The sequence below is a fragment of the Apium graveolens genome, chromosome 1 (genome assembly GCF_009905375.1).
Source record: "Apium graveolens cultivar Ventura chromosome 1, ASM990537v1, whole genome shotgun sequence".
Lineage (NCBI taxonomy): Eukaryota > Viridiplantae > Streptophyta > Magnoliopsida > Apiales > Apiaceae > Apium > Apium graveolens.
Genome location: NC_133647.1, coordinates 113815659 through 113836523, shown reverse-complemented (window position 1 = coordinate 113836523; position 20865 = coordinate 113815659). Strand labels below are relative to the sequence as shown.

Below are 20865 nucleotides of genomic sequence, written 5' to 3'. Positions count from 1 at the left end.
TAACATAGACCACCACAGAAATTTTCATCATTCAGATGGAGTGATTAGTGTGTGCATTAAGCTAAAAATAGACAAAGAGTAAAGTCTGATTCACTTTAGTACATCTTAGAAATAAGGCATAACTAAAATTTTGCTAAAGATCTGTCATTGTCCTGAAACCTACTGATGAATGAGTTCATGCTTGAGTCCATCTCAACTGTTTTGTGCTAATTTTATGCATCTTTTGCAATTCTATTGTACAGTGGCTTCTCAGTGTAAGTGAGTCACGACTGTTTATCAGAATTTATGCTATTTTCAGAGTATTTCTCCAGTAATCATAGAGTGTGAAAAGTCACCATGAAAATATTTTGCTTTTCTAATGCATATTTACTTAATACCAGCAATGCACTTGGGTCGTCCCTTCCACATTTTTACTCTAGATCTCAAAGGAGTACCTGATTTTATTCTTTGATCTTTTTGCTTTTTCTTTTGATAAGTGAGGTTTATCAGCACTTAGTACATTTAGCAGTTTTACTAGTATCAGAACTTAACAGATGAGTAGCATTATTCTAATTTGTGACTTAGTAATAAGATATACAAAGTAAACTTAACTAAGCTCAATTATCAGAATTTGCTAGTGTCATAAGATTTCCACTGAAATAATTACTTCTTCCATGGAAGCATTTGTTTATTGAAGACTACTAGGTCAGTATCTAGCACAGTTATCCTCATAGGATTGAATAGGTACTAGAACAAACATATCGCTTATCAGAGTTTAGAAACATATATCAGACAACAGTCAGTACTTAAAGACATTTATCAATTAAGCACAGAATATATAATGAGATTAATTCTGTAAATACTGAGCATAAAGTCTAATAACACAGAACAAGTCTAAGCAGATTTAGAGAAAGAACCTGAAACCATTATAAGTTCATTTACCAATCTTGTAAAAGTAGCTTCACATAATGGTTTTGTGAAGATATCTGCCAATTGTTGATCTGTGGGAACAAAATGCAATTCCACTGTACCTTCATCCACATGTTCCCTGATGAAGTGGTACCTGATGCTGATGTGCTTTGTCATTGAGTGTTGAACTGGATTACCTGTCATAGCAATAGCACTTTGATTATCACAGTAAATAGGGATTTTGAAATATGTTAACCCATAATCCAGTAACTGATTCTTCATCCAAAGAATCTGTGCACAACAGCTTCCTGCAGCAATATACTCTGCTTCTGCAGTTGATGTGGAAATTGACTTTTGTTTCTTGTTGTACCAAGAAACCAATCTGCCTCCAAGAAATTGGCAGCTTCCACTTGTGCTTTTCCTGTCAATTTTGCAACCTGCAAAATCTGCATCTGAGTAACCTATTAGTTTAAAATCTGATTCTCTAGGATACCATAATCCCAGAGCAGTTGTTCCTTTAAGATACTTAAAGATTCTTTTTACAGCTGTTAAGTGAGGTTCTCTTGGATCTGCTTGAAATCTTGCACAAAGACAGGTAGCATACATGATATCAGGTCTACTAGCAGTTAGATAGAGTAGAGAGCCAATCATACCTCTGTAGTCAGTAATATCTACTGATTTACCGGTATCCTTATCCAGTTTTGTCGCAGTGGCCATTGGAGTGGATGCACTTGAACAATCTTGCATTCCAAATTTTTTTAGCAAGTTTCTGGTGTACTTGGTTTGACAAATAAAAGTGCCTTCCTCATTCTGCTTGACTTGAAGGCCCAGAAAATAGCTAAGTTCCCCCATCATACTCATCTGATATCTTGACTGCATTAGTTTGGCAAACTTCTTGCAAAGTTTGTCATTTGTAGATCCAAAAATGATATCATCAACATAAATCTGGACCAGAAGTAAGTCCTTTCCATGGTTGAGGTAGAACAGTGTTTTGTCTATTGTCCCTCTGTTGAATCCACTTTCCAGAAGAAACTGAGCTAAAGTCTCATACCATGCTCTAGGAGCTTGCTTAAGTCCATAAAGTGCTTTATCAAGCCTGTAGACATAATCTGGATGTTTGGTATCTACAAAACCTGGAGGTTGTTCAACATATACCTCTTCCTCCAATTCTCCATTGAGAAAAGCACTTTTCACATCCATTTGAAAGACAGTAAATTTTTTGTGAGCAGCATAAGCCAAAAATATCCTTATGGCTTCTAACCTAGCAACTGGTGCAAATGTTTCATCATAATCAATTCCCTCCTGTTGAGAATATCCTTTTGCAACCAGCCTTGCCTTATTCCTTGTAATTATGCCATCACTGTCAGTTTTGTTTCTGAATACCCACTTTGTACCAACAACAGATCTATTCTTTGGTCTTGGCACTAGGGTCCAGACTTTGTTTCTTTCAAATTCATTCAACTCTTCCTGCATTGCTTGCACCCAATCAGCATCTTGAAGAGCTTCTTCCACTTTCTTTGGCTCAGTCCGAGAGAGAAAAGAATTGTAAAGACACTCATTTGAAGTACTTGTTCTAGTTCTGACACCTGCAACAGGATTTCCAATTATCAAATCAGGTGTATGTGATTTTGTCCACTTCCTTGCAGATGGAAGGTTTTCTCTAGAACTGGATGCTCCCCCATGATTCATGCTATCTTCATTTTCATTTTCTGATGCTCCCCCTGAAACTATGCTCTCTGAGTTGGATTCTTCAGTATTTAGATTTTCAGCACTGTCAGAACTTGGCTTATCAGAACTTGACGAATCAGAACTTGAAGAGCCAGATGCATGTTCTGATGTTTCTTGAGATGTGGTAGGATCTTGAGTATGCTCCCCCTGCATAGGTGCATCTTCTTTTAACGTAGTCACCACAGTTTCAATAACATCAGAGTTTAATCCATCAGAGTTTGCAGTATCAGGACTTAGACTGTCAGGATTTTCAGTATCAGAATATGAGTCTTCATTTTCAAATCTCAGCTGATCATGGTCAATGAAATCTTTAAGACCAGTGATTTTCTTGTCATCAAAAGAGACATTTATAGATTCCATGACCACTTTTGTTCTCAAATTATAGACTCTGAAGGCTTTTGTGGAAAGTGGATATCCAACAAAGATTCCTTCATCAGCTTTTAGATCAAACTTTGATAGTTGTTCAGGTTGAGTCTTGAGAACAAAACACTTGCATCCAAATACATGAAAATATTTCAGATTTGGCTTCTTTTTCTTCACCATCTCATATGGTGTTTTTCCATGCTTGTTAATGAGTGTTGCATTTTGAGTAAAATAAGCAGTCTGCACAGCTTCAGTCCAGAAATAGGTTGGAAGCTTTGCTTCTTCAAGCATTGTACGTGCAGCTTCAATGAGAGTTCTATTCTTCTTTTCAACAACTCCATTTTGCTGTAGAGTTCCAGGAGCAGAAAATTCCTGCTTTATTCCATGGCTTTTGCAGAACTCTTCCATTATCAAATTCTTGAACTCAGTGCCATTATCACTCCTTAAAATTTTCACAGAATCTTTGACCATTTTATCCAGCTGTTTGACATGATCAATCAAGATAGATGCAGTTTCACTTTTTGTGTGCAAGAAATACACCCATGTGTATCTGGTGAACTCATCCACTATGACCAACGTATACTTCTTTTTTGCAATAGACATGACATTTACTGGACCAAATAGATCAACATGTATAAGATGATAAGGCTCAAGAATTGATGAATCAGTCTTGCTCTTGAATGAAGATTTTCTTTGTTTGGCTTTCTGACATGAATCACAAAGACCATCAGGAGCAAATACTGTGTTTGGCAATCCTCTCACAAGATCTTTCTTGACCAGTTCATTTATATTATTGAAATTTAAATGAGAGAGTTTCTTATTCCAATTCCAGCTTTCTTCAATTGATGCTCTGCTTAATAGACAGATTGCAGAACCATCAGTACTTGTTGAAAGCTTAGCTTCATAAATGTTACCACGTCTGTATCCTTTCAGAACAACTTTGCCTTTAGATTTACTCACAATTTCACAGTGTTCTTCAAAGAAGTCAACATGATAACCTCTGTCACAGATTTGACTTATACTCAGTAGGTTGTGTTTAAGTCCTGAGACCAGAGCTACTTGTTTAATTATGACATTTCCAAGATTGATATTGCCATATCCCAATGTTTTTCCAATGTTGCCATCTCCATAAGAAACACTTGGGCCAGCTTTCTCCACAAAGTCTGATAGCAGGGCCTTATTTCCAGTCATATGTCCTAAACATCCACTGTCCAGAACTAGAATATTTTTCCTGTTGCCCTGCAATCACAAAGACCACTAATTATTAGTTTTAAGGACCCAGACTTGCTTGGATCCTTTGGCCTTATTAAGTTTGTTAACATTTGCAGCGGATTTAGCATCAGAGTTTATGTTAACATTTTTCTTATCAGAACTTACACTATCAGACTTTGAATCAGAATTTACACTAGAAGGAATAATGGAAACTTTCTTCAAAGAAGGTTTTATTTGATAATAATCATAGTACAAACTATGATATTCCTTACAAGTATAAATGGAATTCCATAAACTACCACAATGAAAATAAGGATTTTGTGGTTTGTATCTAACAGACTGACTCTTAACTCCTGATTTTGAAGGTAAGGAGTTAATATTCTTATTCTTCCTGCAAAAAGAAGCCAGATGGTTAGAACTTCCACAGTTATGACATGTTTTCCTAGGAGCATCAGGAACAGGTTTATAATCATTGCTTTTATTCACACCTTCCTTTCCATTCCTATTTTTCCTAGGTGATTTTACCTTGTTTGCATTCTTGACATCTTTCAGCTTATGCTTAAGCTGCTTCTTTGTCATTAAGCCTATGTTCACTTCAGCTGTCTTTTCTTATTTTAGTTTGTCAGAAGTTAATTCCTCTTTAACTTCTGATTTCTCATTTTCAGACTTTACAGTTACAAACTTAACAAGTTTAAACTTTGGCTTTTGCTTAACAACAGGCTTAATTTCTTCAGTTCCTTTATCATTCTTATCTTCTCCATAACCTAAGCCCTCTTTCCAGTTTCCACTACTTAGCAAATTTTGAGTTGTTTTGCCAGAGTTAGTCCAAGTCCTGATAATCTCTCTTTCCTTTTCTAACTCAGTTTTTAGAGATTCATTTAATTTTAGCACTTCATTCCTAACATAAAAAGCATCATCTCTATCCTTCTGAGTTTGATGGAACATGACTAACTCTTTTTCTAAGAAATCATTCCTTTTCTTAAATGCAAGATTTTCAGAAGTTAATCTTTCACATGTTAAAGTTTGATCTCTATAGCTAACAAACATGGTTTTAAGATATCTTCTCAACTCATTAATATCATCAGTATGAAAAGCATAAGTAGTCTGAGGTACCTTTGTTTCAGCAGCTTCAGAACTGCTCTCAGCACTTTCTTTATCAGCATTTGCCATCAATGCATAGTTCTCCTCACTTTCAGAATCTGAGGTGTTTGTCCAGCTTTTCTGCTTTGTGACAAGAGCCTTGCCTTTGTCACCCTTTACCTTCTTGCAGTCAGGAGATATGTGGCCTTTCTCACCACAGTTATAGCATTTAACATTGGTGTAATCTCCTCTGTCAGACTTTCCTCCTCTGCCTTCAGATCTTCTGAAATTCTTCTTATCAGAACTTATGCTTTTCCTGGAAAACTTCTTTCCCTTCCTGAACTTCCTGTATGCAATCTTTGTGATTCCTTTCACCATAAGAGCACACAGCTTCATCATCTCCTCATCAGCATCAGTCTCAGGCAAGCTTTCAGAATCTGACTCATCATCACTCTCAGAACTTGATGACTCAGTATCAGACTTTATGAAAAGAGCTTTACCCCTGTCTTTCTTTGAGGAAGCTGCTTTGGGGAATTCTTCTTCAGCCTTAAGAGCAACTGTCCTTGACTTTCCTCCTTTCCTCTTGCTTCTTTGTTCCATCTCCAGCTCATGAGTCTTGAGCATTCCATAGATTTCGTCAAGAGTTATTTCATCAAGATTGTAGTTGTCTCTTATTGTCGTTGCCTTCAAATCCCAGCATTCAGGAAGAGTTAACAGGAACTTAAGGTTTGAATCTTCAAGATCATACTCTTTATCAACCAATGACAAATCATTCAAAAGTTTGACAAATCTATCATATAAATCATTCAATGACTCATTAGTCTTTGAGTCAAAGTGTTCATACTCTTGAGTGAGTATTGTCTTCCTGTTCTTCTTAATTGTGTCAGTTCCCTGACACCTTGTTTCCAGAGCATCCCATATCTCCTTAGCAGTCTTGCAGTTGATTACCCTGTTTGACATTACATTATCAATGGCACTATGCAATAAGTGTCGTACCTTAGCATCCTTAGCAATTGATGTTATGTCTTCAGCAGTATAATCACTCTTCTCCTTTGGTACGACCTTTGCTGCTTCATCTGCAACTGCAACAGCGAGTTTGGTTGGTTTGTGAGGACCTTCCTTGATTCTATCAAGGTATTCTGGATCTGTTGCTTCCAGGAACATGGTCATCCTTATCTTCCATATGGGATATTCAGATGGTCTCAGTATGGGGACTCTGATGGTCTCATACCGACTCTGAATTTGTGTCTTTGGTGGTTCCTCAGTTGTGGTAGGCTTAGTTGGAGTTTCTGTGTCCGACATGATTGTTTTTGGATCTTTAACTGTATGTATGTTAACAGATAGGCTCTGATACCAATTGTTAGGTCACACACACACTGTAGAGGGGGTGAATACAGTGTATAGTACACTCAAATCGAACTTTAAGAACTTAAGTAACAGAAAACAAACTTTATTGAAACAATAAACTCTGTTACAGTATGGAACTGTTACCTCTCAGTGATGAACAAATATCACGAGAGCTGCAAGGGTTACAATGAATAATCTTTTCTAATAATGATAACACTTTTAGTGTAAACCCTATGTCTGTGTTTATATACTACACAGTTACAAGATAATCGCTAATTGATATGGAATATAATTCTGCTTCCTAAAATATATCAATCAGATATCTTTTCTTCCAAGTATTCCATTCTTCACGGAATTCCTTCTTCATGCATATCTCTTCTTATGTTTATCTCGATCTTCTTTCTTTTAATCAGCTACTTTCCTTATCTGATTGTCCTTCAGCACTTAAGTTCTGATATCTATCTTCTGATGATTATCTCCTGATAATATAAGTACTGATATCCTTAAGTCCTGACTTCCAGTATAAGTACTGATCAACAGTTAAGTACTGATTTATCCTGTTCACGTAAGATCTGAAAGCTAAACATAACACATATTAGCCATGACATTATCAAATATATCTAACAATATCCTAAGAGTTTAAGCTTTCATTTCCATCCCAATGGTTTTTAATAAATCATTGAAGAAGATGATGAATAGTATTTTCTAGAAATTAACTTTGTTTTCTTGATTTCTTTGGTAAGATCAAGGTATTAGGAGGTTAGATCAACACTCCTTAAGGCTCCCTAGAAAATTATTACACACCAAAGAAGATATAATCTTCAAAACCTTAGCTTTTACTTTCAGTTTAATGAGTTTTATGTTTAGATTAATGAATGATAAGCATGATCCATGTTTGTTAGTAGTTTTGGTTGATTTGTAACGGTTATGGTTAATGAATCTTTGATTATGGTTAATGGATCTTAATTATGGTTGGATGACTCTATAGTATTGAGAGATGAAATATTGATGGATTGTTTGGTGAGGATTTGGTATAGTAAAAATTTGGAAAACTCATAAACATAGTCGTCGTAACGCCCATTTTATTTTAGACTGTTTGTGCTTAGCATTCGGACCAAAACAACTCACTTACCAAACTGTAACTTTTCCAAATTTAGCTATATCGTGTCGTAAGCTTCGTTTTGGTATATGATTCGCTTAGATCCGATGTACGGTTTAGGAGAAACGACCGTTTTAAGTAACGATGTTTCGCAAACGAACCTTTACCCATTGCTTAACTTTGAACCCTTGTTTAAGGCCCTTAAAAGACTAACTGGAGAACGAAACAATTAATTAAGGTTTATTAGGAAGTTGGTATAGTACTCGCGAAAGAGTCTCCGTAAAATGTTAAATGGTTAATTTTATAAAAATGGTGGAACTGAGGGTACTCGAGCAACTAATGTAAATCGTTAAGCGCAAAAGCGAGCGTTAGGGTCTAAGTGGATAAAGTCTAGTTTCTTAAGAGACCGTGGTTTAATTCTGACTTATATGTTGTTTATAGGTTACCGGACTCACACCAGACATATTTCCACCCTAGATCGCTCAGGCAAGCTTTCTACCCGTATAACTGATGTTGTGATACATATATATATATATATATGCATTATCTTCAGATTAGTGCATGAGTATTAATTAGCAAATCTTGTGATATATTGTTGCATGCATATCTTGGGAAGCATGTTGATATGATATATACATGCATGCATGTTGTGAAATCTTGCTAATATATTATCAATTCAATTGCTTATAAACTTCATAATACCTATGCTAGAGATAGACAGTAATTACGTATACCCTTATTATAGGGGACCCAAATTTGAACATTTTTCTAAATCGAGAGACGATGTTCCCAAGTATGTATATATATATATAGTTTTCTATAACTATTAATCGAATAAGGTATATTCGATAGTTTTGAATAATAATCAAACATTATTTTTTATTATTCAGATAAAGATTTTACTTCGTATAAGTATATCTTTTGTTAATTATTATTCATTTCAAGTATTAATTTCAAAACTTTTACTTCATTTATTTTGATAAAAGCTATTCTTTGTTGGAATATTATTCAAAGAATAATATCCAGTTATTCTTCGATTATTTTAGAATTGATTTATTCTATTAAATCATCCTTATCCCAAAAGTTTTCAAAAATATTTTCAAGTCTTCAAAATGATTTTAAAAGTTCGAGCGAATCCCGAAACTTGTTTTCAAATTTAAGATCTTCCTTTCGAAGTGGATTTAAATACTCGCTCAAAAATCTGAGGGATACGACTCCGTGATGTATTTTTTTTTATATTCGCAACAGTCCATCATAATGCCCTCATGTGATCAGGGTGATGACTCAAAAGGAATTTGTCCTTCTACTAGCAGAGAATTATAGAGATTGATACATTACCTGATCAGCAAAGGTATCACATTATTCCAGTGGTTTCCTTCTCCCAAATGTATTGAACAAAACCTTGTGTTTACTTTCACACAGAGGTTCTAAAGAGTTTCTTCTCAAAATGATGTTTTGAAAATGAAGTATCTCGTAACTTCATCTTTTAAATGATGTTTGAAAGATTGATCTTATACAAGCTTTATCTTGTAACCTCATTTATAAGATGAACTTTTGAAAACTTATTATATTTTGAACAGTGGTAGTTCGAGTAGTTTTTCTAAAAAGATATAAGTATATTGTAGTATTTTATAACTTCAACTTTTTAAGCTTATATCCAGTAAGTAATTATCTTACACTTGATGAGATTTTCAGCAAGTTATCGATTCAGATACGTGCATTATTAATCAAACTATATATATATATATTTGGAGTATATATATATATTGAATATTTTGCGACTTCGTCGCGTTAAGATATCAAACTTGGTTCATTTTTTGCTTGACCAAGACTTTCATAAATACTATGAGAATGCTCATATGTTGTTTTTTAATATACATATTATTTTAGTGAGTTGTTTTTCTCACTCTTAATTTATTCATTCATCACACAATAACAGCTAGACAAGATGAACAAGACCAAGTTCCCAATTCGAGAACAGATTGGAAATGTTGTGTAGCTTCCTGTAGACGTTGATGCCGATATGGCCGAGGTAGGAGCTACCAATAGGCTAGGCTTTCAACCTTTGATGTAACAGGCTTATGTATATTTATGAATTTTAATAATGGCAAAGAATGTGTAAATTTATTCAGAAACCATTTTGAGGTGTAATGACTTATAATTGTGGAATAAAAAGACTTGTATTTTTTTTGTATTCATCTCCGAGACTATAACTTGTGGTGTGTGTGTATATATTGTGGGGTCACAGTACGCAATAGTTGGTAGTTTATTAAGATTAAGTATTAATAATGGAAATGGAACTCGTGACAGCCTGGATCCCCGACCCCGGATTTGGGGGGTGTTACAGAAATGGTATCATAGCTAAGCGTTTCAAACCTCAGAGATGATGTTACGTTAAAATAATAAGTTCACTAAGATAATAATACATCTTGCCAAGTTCATAGTCGGACTACTTAACGTAGTACCGATAGTTAAAACCCATATAAATATTATGATAGCAACATAGTTTATTATCGTATAAGGTAGCAGGGTACCGAACCCTGAAGTTCAAGAGCAACAACACAATGATGTTTTACTACATATTGAGGATCAGATTGTGGATCCAATGGAGCATCCTAACGAGGGACCGGATAATGTTCATATTAAGGATGTAGTGGTTGAGGATGTTATCCTAGAAGGGATTGTTGCTAATGAGGATCCCGTGGAGGATCCTGGCGAGAATGAAGAAAGGACCGCTGAAGAATTGATGATCATAGTCAGAGCGACTACCAGAGATACGATTGGCCGGTTACTACCGTAGGTTCATTCGAGTTTGCAAAGAACTCAGTCTCTTTAACACGGCTTACTCGTAATACTGAGAAGTTCGAATGGACAGAGAAATACGAGAACAGCTTTTAAAAATTGAAGAAAAGATCGGTAACGACCCTTATGTTGGCATTTCCAGATGGAAAAGGAGATTTTATCATTTGTAGTTACGCTTCGCACAAGAAATTAGGGTGCGTGCTTATACAACACGACAAGGTAATCGTATACATGTCAAGACAATTAAGGGAATATGAAATTCGATATCCCACCTATAATCTTGGGCTCGCGGCAATAATTTTGCCCTAAAGATTGGAGGCACTAATTGTATGGAGAGAAGTGCGAAATTTACACAAACCATAAGAGCTCAAGTACATATTCACGCAGAAAGAGCTCAACATGCGCCAGAGGAGGTGGTTAAAGCTAATCAAGGATTACGATTATGAGATTCTTTATCATCCAGGGAAAACCAATGTGGTGGCTGACGCCCTTAGTAGAATTGAGAGACTCAAGATGATAATGTCTTTGAAAGAGTTGATAAGAGATTTCGAGAAAATGGAAATAGAAGTGAAGGTAACCGAAGCCGGTACCGAAAAGTTGTTTGAGATTGCAATGCAGCCCGAATTATTGGAAAAGATCATATTGTTCCAAGAAAAAGTGATGAATGAAGGCTGATATCCAATGACTAGAGAAGAGATTAATACCAAGAAAGATGATAAGGGAATAATGAGGTATTCCTACAGAATTTGGGTTCCAAATATTCAAGAGCTTAAGGACAAGATCTTAGATGAAAGCCATAGTTCGAGGAATAAGATTTAGGGCAAACCCTGAATGTGATAATCAGGGAGGTCGCCATCAAGATAGAAGGAACCCATAATATTACGAAGTGGAAAATGAGGATTAAAAATATATAGGATAACCCCGATAATGGAGAAAAGGATAAGAACCTTTCATACTAAAAAAAATAATAAAAAAATAAGTTGAACAAGAAAGGAGAAACCTGGAAGGTACTCCTATGAGGCAAATTCATAGACAAGCCTAAACAGAACTTAGACTATTATCCCCAACGATCACCGTGAGCAATCAATACGGTGGGAAATTCTTTCAAGACCTTTAAGTCGCTTAAGCTCTCAGAGTTCCAAGGAACAAGCTGACCTCGTCGAGGCAAGAGCCGGGCTAAAGGAAATAGAGGAATCATTTGAGAGAGGTCATTTACAAAAGCATGAATCCTTATAGTGTCGGCCACCTCATTGGCCTTTCTTGATAGTAATAAATCCTTACAATCAATGTCTTTTGAACCATCTTCAACTAAATTTTCTACCTCATTTCCCATCACAGCTTATGTGAAAATGCTCTTCTTAGGCTTTGGTGAATAAAAAAAAATATCAACATTTTTCCATAAGTTATTGCCTTAGTCTTTGAATGTGAATATCATCGCGGCTGACTCCTGATCATACTTAAGACGTCTCTTATCTTGGGTCCTTCTTGTTTTCACCAAGCTCGACCTTCATTGGGTCAATCTATACTTTCTTATGGTTCAACACGTGCCCCACCTGGCATTATTATAATTACGTCATATTTCCTTTATCAAAATTTCTATTCTTGAGAACTTTGAATATTACCTTTCTCCTTATAAAACCTCTAAGGTTATCCTTAAATCCTTCATCCTATACTCCCTAGGTATAGGGTATATCAAGATACCATTTGCTAATACTAGAACCATTATCTACATAGTTGTGAAACTTTCTCCACTGATCTTTAAAGGTTGTTGTTACCTTAGTCCTTCAATTCGTACCGTCAAGCTCATTATTTCCTATTAAGCGTGAAATGCCAACCTTTATGCATTCCCCTATGGTTCATCTCAAGTTATCGAGGTTTTTATCTTTAATTCCACCTTTGAAAGATACTTGCATCCTTTTATGGATCAATCAAGTATTATATACCTAATAAGGGTATCTTATTCAATCATTCCCACCTCGATAGTCTATACCTAGTTTCACAATAGCATCCTTATTCAAACTGAGGTCAATCCATATGGCCTCCAAAAGATCACTACGGTTATCCGCTTTTCTTGCTTGATTTGGTAATTATGGCAGGGATGTTCTGGAAGACATTGGTCGTGTTCAACGTGAACTTTTTAGTTCTAATTACTCATTTACCTCTATTATTTATCTCAACAATCATCTCAATGTTGGGATATCTTTTATGCTTGGTGTCTCCTTTTTGGGTATCAAGTCACAGGTGTTACATACACTTCACATTTTTGAAGGTCACTTCCTTCATCCAATTTCCTAATTTTTTGCTTTCCATTCACCTCAGCCCATCCATGTTTCCATATTAATCCATCGATCCATCTCAAAGTTTCATCGAATACTCCCAACTTAAAGGGGATTAATTATATGTATCATTTACGCTTTCAAACCTTGACTTTATCTCATGATCAATTACCATCACACTGATGATGACACACTTTTCTATCTTTATTTCTAGGGTTTCTTAGGGTTTTATATACCTAATTCCCTCATTGTTCCTAAAATTCTATTTCTTTTATATTCTTTCCCTTTAAATCTTTTGGTGTTCATTCTCATTATACTCATTTTATGAACAAACACAACATAAGCCTCAAATTCAAACATCCCATCATTTCTGGATTCGTGTCCTTCAGACGAACCTTGATGACTTTCAAAACCTAGATTCATGATGCATCATACTTGTCTGCCTCTGGTCTGGCTCTAAAACTTCTAAACTATCTCTCTATCTTCCTTAGCCTTCCACCAGCGGGTGACCTCTCTCTTAGGAAGGTAAGTGGCAAAAACATGCTTTAGGGTCTAAGTGCATAAAGTCTAGTTTCGTAAGCGACTGTGGTTTAATTCCGGCTTATATGTTGTTTATAGGTTACCGGACTCACACCAGACCTATTTCCACCCCATATCGCTCAGGTAAGTTTTCTACCCGTATAACTGTTGTAATGATGATATATATATATATTTATTTATATATATGCATTATCTTGAGATAAGTGCATGAGTATTGATTAGCAAATCTTGAGATATATTGTTGTATGTTTATCTTGGGAAGCATGTTGATATGATATATATATATATAAGCATGCATGTTCTGAAATCTTGATATTTTATTATCAATTCAATTGCTTATAAACTGCATAATACATATGTTAGAGATAAGCAGTAATTGCGTATACCCTTACTATAGGGGACCCAAAGTTAAACATTTTTCTAAATCGGAGGACGATGTTCCCGAGTATGTATATATATATATATGTATATATATATATATAGTTTTCTATAACTATTAATTGAATAAGGTATATTCGATAGTTTTGAATAATAATCAAACATTATTTTTTATTATTCAAATAAAGGTTTTACTTCGTATAAGTATATCTTTTGTTAATTATTATTCATTTCAAGTATTATTTTCAAAACTTTTACTTCATTTATTTTGATAAAAGCTATTCTTTGTTGATATATTATTCAAAGAATAATATTCAGTAATTTTTTGATTATTTTGGAACTGATTTATTCTATTAAATCATCTTTATCCCAAAGGTTTTCAAAAATATTTTCAAGTCTTCAAAAGGATTTTAAAAGTTGGAGAGGATCCCAAAACTTGTTTTCAAATTTAAGATCTTCCTTTTGAAGGGGATTTAAATACTCGCTCAAAAATCTGAGAGTTCTGACTCCGTGATGTATTTTTTTATATTCGCAACAAGGTTGCTGTGAAGCGTATGAGGATGTGGGACAGTCCAGCATAATGCCCTCGTGTGGCCAGGGTGATGAATCAAAAGGAATTTGTCCTTCTACTAGTAGAGAATTATAGAGAGTGATACATTGCCTGATCAACAAAGGTATCACGTATTTCCGGTGGTTTCCTTCTCCCAAATGTATTGAACAAAACCTTGTGTTCACTTTCACACAGAGGTTCTAAAGAGTTTCTTCTCAAAATGATGTTTTGAAAATGAAGTATTTCGTAATTTCATCTTTTAAATGATATTTCAAAGATTGATCTTATACAAGCTTTATTTTGTAACCTCATCTATTTGATGAACTTTTGAAAATTTATTATTCTTTGAAGAGTGGTAGTTCGAGTAGTTTTTCTAAAAAATATAAGTATATTGGAGTATTTTATAACTTCAGCTTTTTAAGCTTATATCCAGTAAGTAATTATCTTACACTTAATGAAGATTTTCAGTAAGTTATCGATTCAGATACTTGCATTATTGATCAAACTATATATATATATATATTTGGAGTATATATATATATTGAATATTTTATGACTTCGTCGCGTTAAGATATCAAACTTGGTTATGTTTTGCATGACCAAAACGTTCATAAATACTATGAGAATGCTCATATATTGTTATTTAATATACATGTTATTTTGGTGAGCTGTTTTGCTCACCCTTGCTTTATTCATTCATCACACAACAACATATAGGTAAGATGAACATGACCAAGTTCCCAATTCGAGAACAGATTGAAAATGTTCCGCAGCTTCCTGTAGGCGTTGATGCCGCTTTGGTCGAGGTAGGAGCTACCAATAGGCTAGGCTTTCAAGTTTTGATGTACCAGACTTATGTATATTTATGAATTGTAATAATGGCAAAGAATATGTAAGTTTATTCAGAAACCCTTTTGAGGTGTAATGACTTATAATTGTGGAATAAAATGACTTGTATTATTTTTGATATTCATCTCCGAGACTATAATTTATGGTGTGTGTATGTGTGTATTATGGGGTCATAGTACGCAGTAGTTGGTTGTTTATGAAGAATAAGTGTTATTAATGGAAATGGAACTCGTGACAACCTGGATCCCTGACCCCGGATTTGGGGGGTGTTACACCTTGTAAGATTGTCCTATCGACGACCTCCTGTTGTGCAAGATTAAAGTTATATGTATTGTAATATCCGGGACATAACGTGTAATTGTTTTTATCAATAAATGATTATTATATAATTTTTATGTGATTTTTGGTGAATTATCTGATGATTAGTGTTGTTATGTGGATGTTTATATGTGGTAAATCTAGGTATGTTAATTTTATTATGTCCAGAATAAAATATAGATAATTAAGGTATTTTTCTAGTAATTTTTGGAGTGTTATATGATTTTATATTAATTTATAAATTTATTAATTATTTTCTGAATAATTACAAAACTATTTTATAAAGACAGAAATCGTCCAACCTCAACCGTTTTTACGTTTTTACAACCCGGAACTATCCCGAAAACTCCTTCCTAACCTAATCTGGTAATTCCAGACATTTTCCATGTTTTGACTTTTTTGATCCGGATTACGGTTTGACCCGTGCGCGGCCCGACGCAAAATTTTCGATACGATAACCCTTTTCGATAACATTATCTTCGTACAGAGCATTTTATAAAAAGCCCTGTCTTTATAGTTATCCAAAACTTTTGATGCTTATCCAAAACAGGATAATGTTTATCCAAAACGTTATCCGATCGGATCATTTTTATAGTTACTTAGCGGCTAAGCATCGTATTTATCGATCCAACACGATCTAAAACGTACTAATATTCCGTAAATATAAATAGCCCTTTTCTTATTTCATTTTACTCGTAAAATCATAATCATACAGTAAAATCTAGTAAAATACAGAGAAAACCCTAATAAAACACCGCGTTCTTCATTATCAAACGCACAAACGAAGGCGTTATCGAACTCCGATTAGGGCGTGCAATATATCAAATCGAAGCTCTCGAAAAACTCTTTCTGAATCAACCATCTATTTTTGTGCAGAAATTAAGGTATTTTTCTTATTTAATTGTTTTAATTCGAATTAATTAAAGATTAAATAATGAAAATTTGTTCTTGATGATGTTGATATGATTTGATGCTAGAATCATGTAGATCTTTTCTTCCTGGTCATTTTGGTATATTATATGACTAATTTGGAGTCCAATAACATGTCCAAATTGATGTTTGATTCTCGAATTTTAAAATTAGGGTTTATAGCTTTGAATGTTCTTAATTGAAATTTGGGTATTTCTTTGTTTAGGGTTATTAGTCAAAATTAATTACACCACATTATAGAACATTTAAAAACAAGTTGATTGGTATATTTGAAACTATCAAACGATTCCTAGATATCTCAATTGAGCCTCGCCAGAAAACGCCGCGTAGAAGCGGCGGAAGTTTTGAACGGGATTTCCCGTTGATTCCTGGGTTATTTACAAATTTTGATTGCACGAATCTATTTCTGGAAAGCAACACCTATTTCCCTGTGAATTTGAAGGGTTTCTGGGCTCGATTAGAGGTGGCCGGAAAGTTTGAAGGACGGCGGAGGTCACCGTTAATGGCTTCCCGCCGTCGACGGTGGATAAGGAGGAAGACGAGGCTAAACTACAGTTTAGTCCTCGATCTTTTTCCCTTTTTTCAAAATAATCCCTGTATTTGCAAAATCTTATAAAAATAAGATTTCTGTTTTATAGATTTTCAAAATTAATATTTCTGCTTATTTAATTTTCAGAAATTAGTTTTCAGTTGATTTTAAATTCCAAAATCAACATTTTTAATTCTAAAAATTATTTTAAATTCAAAATTAAATCTTAACTATTTAATTAATTCATTTTAAGTGATAATTAATAATTTAATTAATCAATTAATTTAATTATTAATTTATTAATTGATTTAATTAGTTATTAATTAATTTTAATTGATTATATAATTATATTTAAATAATTCTTTTGATTTAAAAATACTAAAAAAATAGTTTCGAGCTTTAAAATATTATTCTAAAATATATTCAAGGCTCGATAATTATAATTAAATGATCTTGAGTCTGAATTTGATATTTGAACCCTATTATTTAATTATAAAATGATTCAGAGACCCATTTTAATTCCGAACAATGTTCAAAAATTCGTATTAAATACTTGGAAAATCATTTTAACCCCGAATCTTCTTTGAAAAATTATTTGGATTGAGTATATTACATGTTATGTGCTATATGTGATCTGATTGCTGTATAATATGATTGTATGTACGTTGTTTGACTGTTTTTGCTGTAACTTCTAATCTGTATGTCGGATTTATGTGAAACGAAGGGTAGATAGAAGCTTGTATTGAATGGAATGAGATGAGAAGTAGTGTTGATAAGTATATGTGATGTCTAACAGAGGAAGCGAGATGTCGAAAAGGAAAGCAAGTGGTCAGTGAGTGGGAACCAACTGATAAGAGTTAGTAAAGTGAAAGTGAATTGTTAAGGAAAGTGCTTCTGATCTTCTTGTTGTAATGTATTGCAAGTACTTTTGAACTCTTTTCATTATGTTGCAATTATTCTTAATAGTTCTTTGATAAGTGGCATTTTATACCACTTAGAACGTCTTATAATGACATGAATTGATGTCTTGAAATAAGGTATTTTGTGTATTTGATGCGTATTTCTAGTGTTTTTGCATTTCAGGGTATAACTTGCGTATGTAGGAATAATTCATCAGAAATAAGCCTAGGGAAGTGTGTGGCATTGGTTGTGGAAAGTTGGGGGCAGAACACAGCAAAATCAAGAGTAGAATTCAGAATTTTCCAGAAGGTGCTTGGGCGCCCGCTCAGGATACGGGGCGGCCGCTTGGGAGCTTGGGCGCCCGCTCAGGAATCTGGGGCAGCCGCTCAGGGACGAGAATTTTAATACTGAATTTTATAATCCTTATTCTGATGGACTTCTGAGACGGCTGGTTCTTGTGAGCTTCTATATAAGTAGTTCTCATAGACGTTTCACAAAAGTGTGGTATCAAGCAAGGAGCAAGGAGAGAAGGAAGAAGACCGTTTTAGCACATCACAACGAAGAAGAGGAAGCATACGTTTTCTTGTGATTCTTTTATTCGTTGTATCAGTGCATGCTAGTTTTCTTTACTTTGAACCTTATTACTCTTGTGACGTACTCTGGTTTTAATAAGTATTTTTATTAGTTTATATTATGTGTTATTATCATGTTTTCATATGAACCCATGGCGACGATGAGTTTTGTCATGGGCTAATCGTGATCATGGGGTCATAACGGATTTACTATGGATTTCTTTTGTTAGTTGTTTAATATCTTAGTGTGTGATGATTGTATGATATCTAGCATAGGTTGTGCTTATTCGTCTTATGTGCGATGCGAACATATAAGATAGGTTGTTAATCTCTTGTGAAGCGACGGTGGATCTCGAGGTTTAGAACTTGCCATGTTAGCATAAGTTCATGTATGTGTATGCATGATTAGTGGGTAACTCTAACCGTTTTACTTGCCCTGTGTAATCATAAAGAATAACTTGTGCTTAAATCGTTATGTTGTCAAATTCTGTAGACATATAGGGTCTCAACATAATTGATGCCTATTCAACTTCTATCTTAATTGTGGATGTTTGGTAGAATGGTATTAGTATAACGAAAGTTGGCTTTTATCAGTTTCGTGTTGTTCGATTAATATCATCACTGTTACATGCTAAGGGTAATAACGATAACTATTGAAGGAAGTAGTAATGAAGTTATGATCTCATGAGTGTTTAATATTGTTAATTCAAGTGTCAATTAAGTGTTTAATTCTCGTAGTTAATTGTAGTTAATAATTAGTTAATCAAATATAAGTGTTATTGTCTTGACATTGAGAAGTAATCATACATTGGTGAGTAAGTGTTAATCGAATATAATTAGTCTGAGTCCCTGTGGGAACGAACTAAAAGTTATTCTATATTACTTGCGAACGCGTATACTTGCATGAATTATTAGCGCGTATTTTGTGCCTAACAAGTTTTTGGCGCCGCTGCCGGGGACTCAGCGTATTTGTTTAGTTTATGTACTTGCCATCAGTGGTCATTAGGACTCATTGATTAAGACGTGTTACTTATTGTTTCCGGTTGTGTTTCAGGTACTCTAGCAAACGTTTATGCAAACACGTTCTCACACTCGCAAGAGAACTCTAGATACGGCTGAGGAGACAGACTTAGTTCTTGATATTTCGGAGAAGATAGATTTTGAAGATTCGGATAAAGAGAGTGAGCAGAAAGAACCAGCAATCATGGGTGATCGTATAGTTCCAGCAGCAGATCCAGCTCTTATGGACTTTTCTCGGCCTAAAATTGATGACATTCAGTCAAGCATCCTTCATCCGGCTATTCAGGCTAACACTTTTGAAATCAAGCCGGGCACTATTCAGATGGTGCAGAATTCTGTTTCTTTCGGAGGTGCTGCGACTGAAGACCCCAACATGCATATCAGGAATTTTGTCGAGATCTGTAGTACTTTCAAATATAATGGTGTGATTGATGAGGCTATCAAGCTGAGGCTTTTCCCATTCTCTCCAAGGGATAAAACTAAGGACTGGTTACATTCTGAGCTAGCTGGGTCTATCACTACTTGGCAAGATCTTGCACAAAAGTTTCTGGTGAAGTTCTATCCAATGATGAAGACTGCAGCTATGAGGAGTGCTCTTACTCAGTTTGCGCAGCAACCAACAGAATCTATGTGCGAAGCTTGGGAGCGCTACAAGGAGATGTTGAGAAAGTGTCCACATCATGGTATGCCTGAATGGATGGTGATCACTGGTTTCTATAATGGTTTGGGGGCCTAATCTCGGCCCATGCTTGATGCAGCAGCTGGAGGCGCCTTATGGGCCAAAAGCTATACTGAGGCTTATAATTTTATTGAAATATGGCTGCAAATGAGCATCAAAACCCAACTTAAAGGATGATGTTTGGGAAGGTAGAAGGTATTCTAGAAGTCGATGCAGCTATAGCTATTGCAGCGCAGCTCCAAGCACTGTCTTTGAAGGTCGATTCTTTAGCCAACTATGGAGTCAATCAGATAGCTATGGTCTGTGAGCTTTGTGCAGGTTCTCATGCTACGGATCAGTGTTCTCTTGTTAATGAATCTGTTCAGTATGTGAACAATTATCAGCGACCGCAGCAGCCTGTGCCAGCTACTTATCATCCTAACAACAGAAATCATCCCAATTTCAGCTGGAGCAATAATCAGAATGCTGTTTAGCAACCATATCAGCAGCCTATCAGTAAGCAGTTTAATCCACCTGAATTCCAGCAACCACAACATTATGCTCAAAGGCAATCATATCCTCAACAAGGAGGTGCTGCTCCACCTTCTAGTGCTGATTTCGAGGAGCTCAAGCTATTGTACAAAAGTCAGGCTGTTTCTATCAAGACCTTGGAAAATCAAATTGGTCAATTAGCCAATGTTGTGCTCAATCGTCAACCTGGCACACTTCCCAGCGATACTGAAGTGCCAGGCAGGAAGGAAGCTAAGGAGCAAGTAAAGGCTGTCACCTTAAGGTCTGGAAAAGTTGTTGATGCTGAAAAAACGAA

General features: G+C 35.0%; 1 non-coding gene across 1 annotated transcript; it reads right to left on the bottom strand.

The window, feature by feature from the left end:
- Positions 1 to 19961: 19961 nt before the first annotated feature.
- On the bottom strand, positions 19962 to 20068 carry LOC141680415 (small nucleolar RNA R71). Its single transcript, XR_012558328.1, has one exon. It is a non-coding gene; the product is annotated as a small nucleolar RNA R71 (small nucleolar RNA).
- Positions 20069 to 20865: the final 797 nt, after the last annotated feature.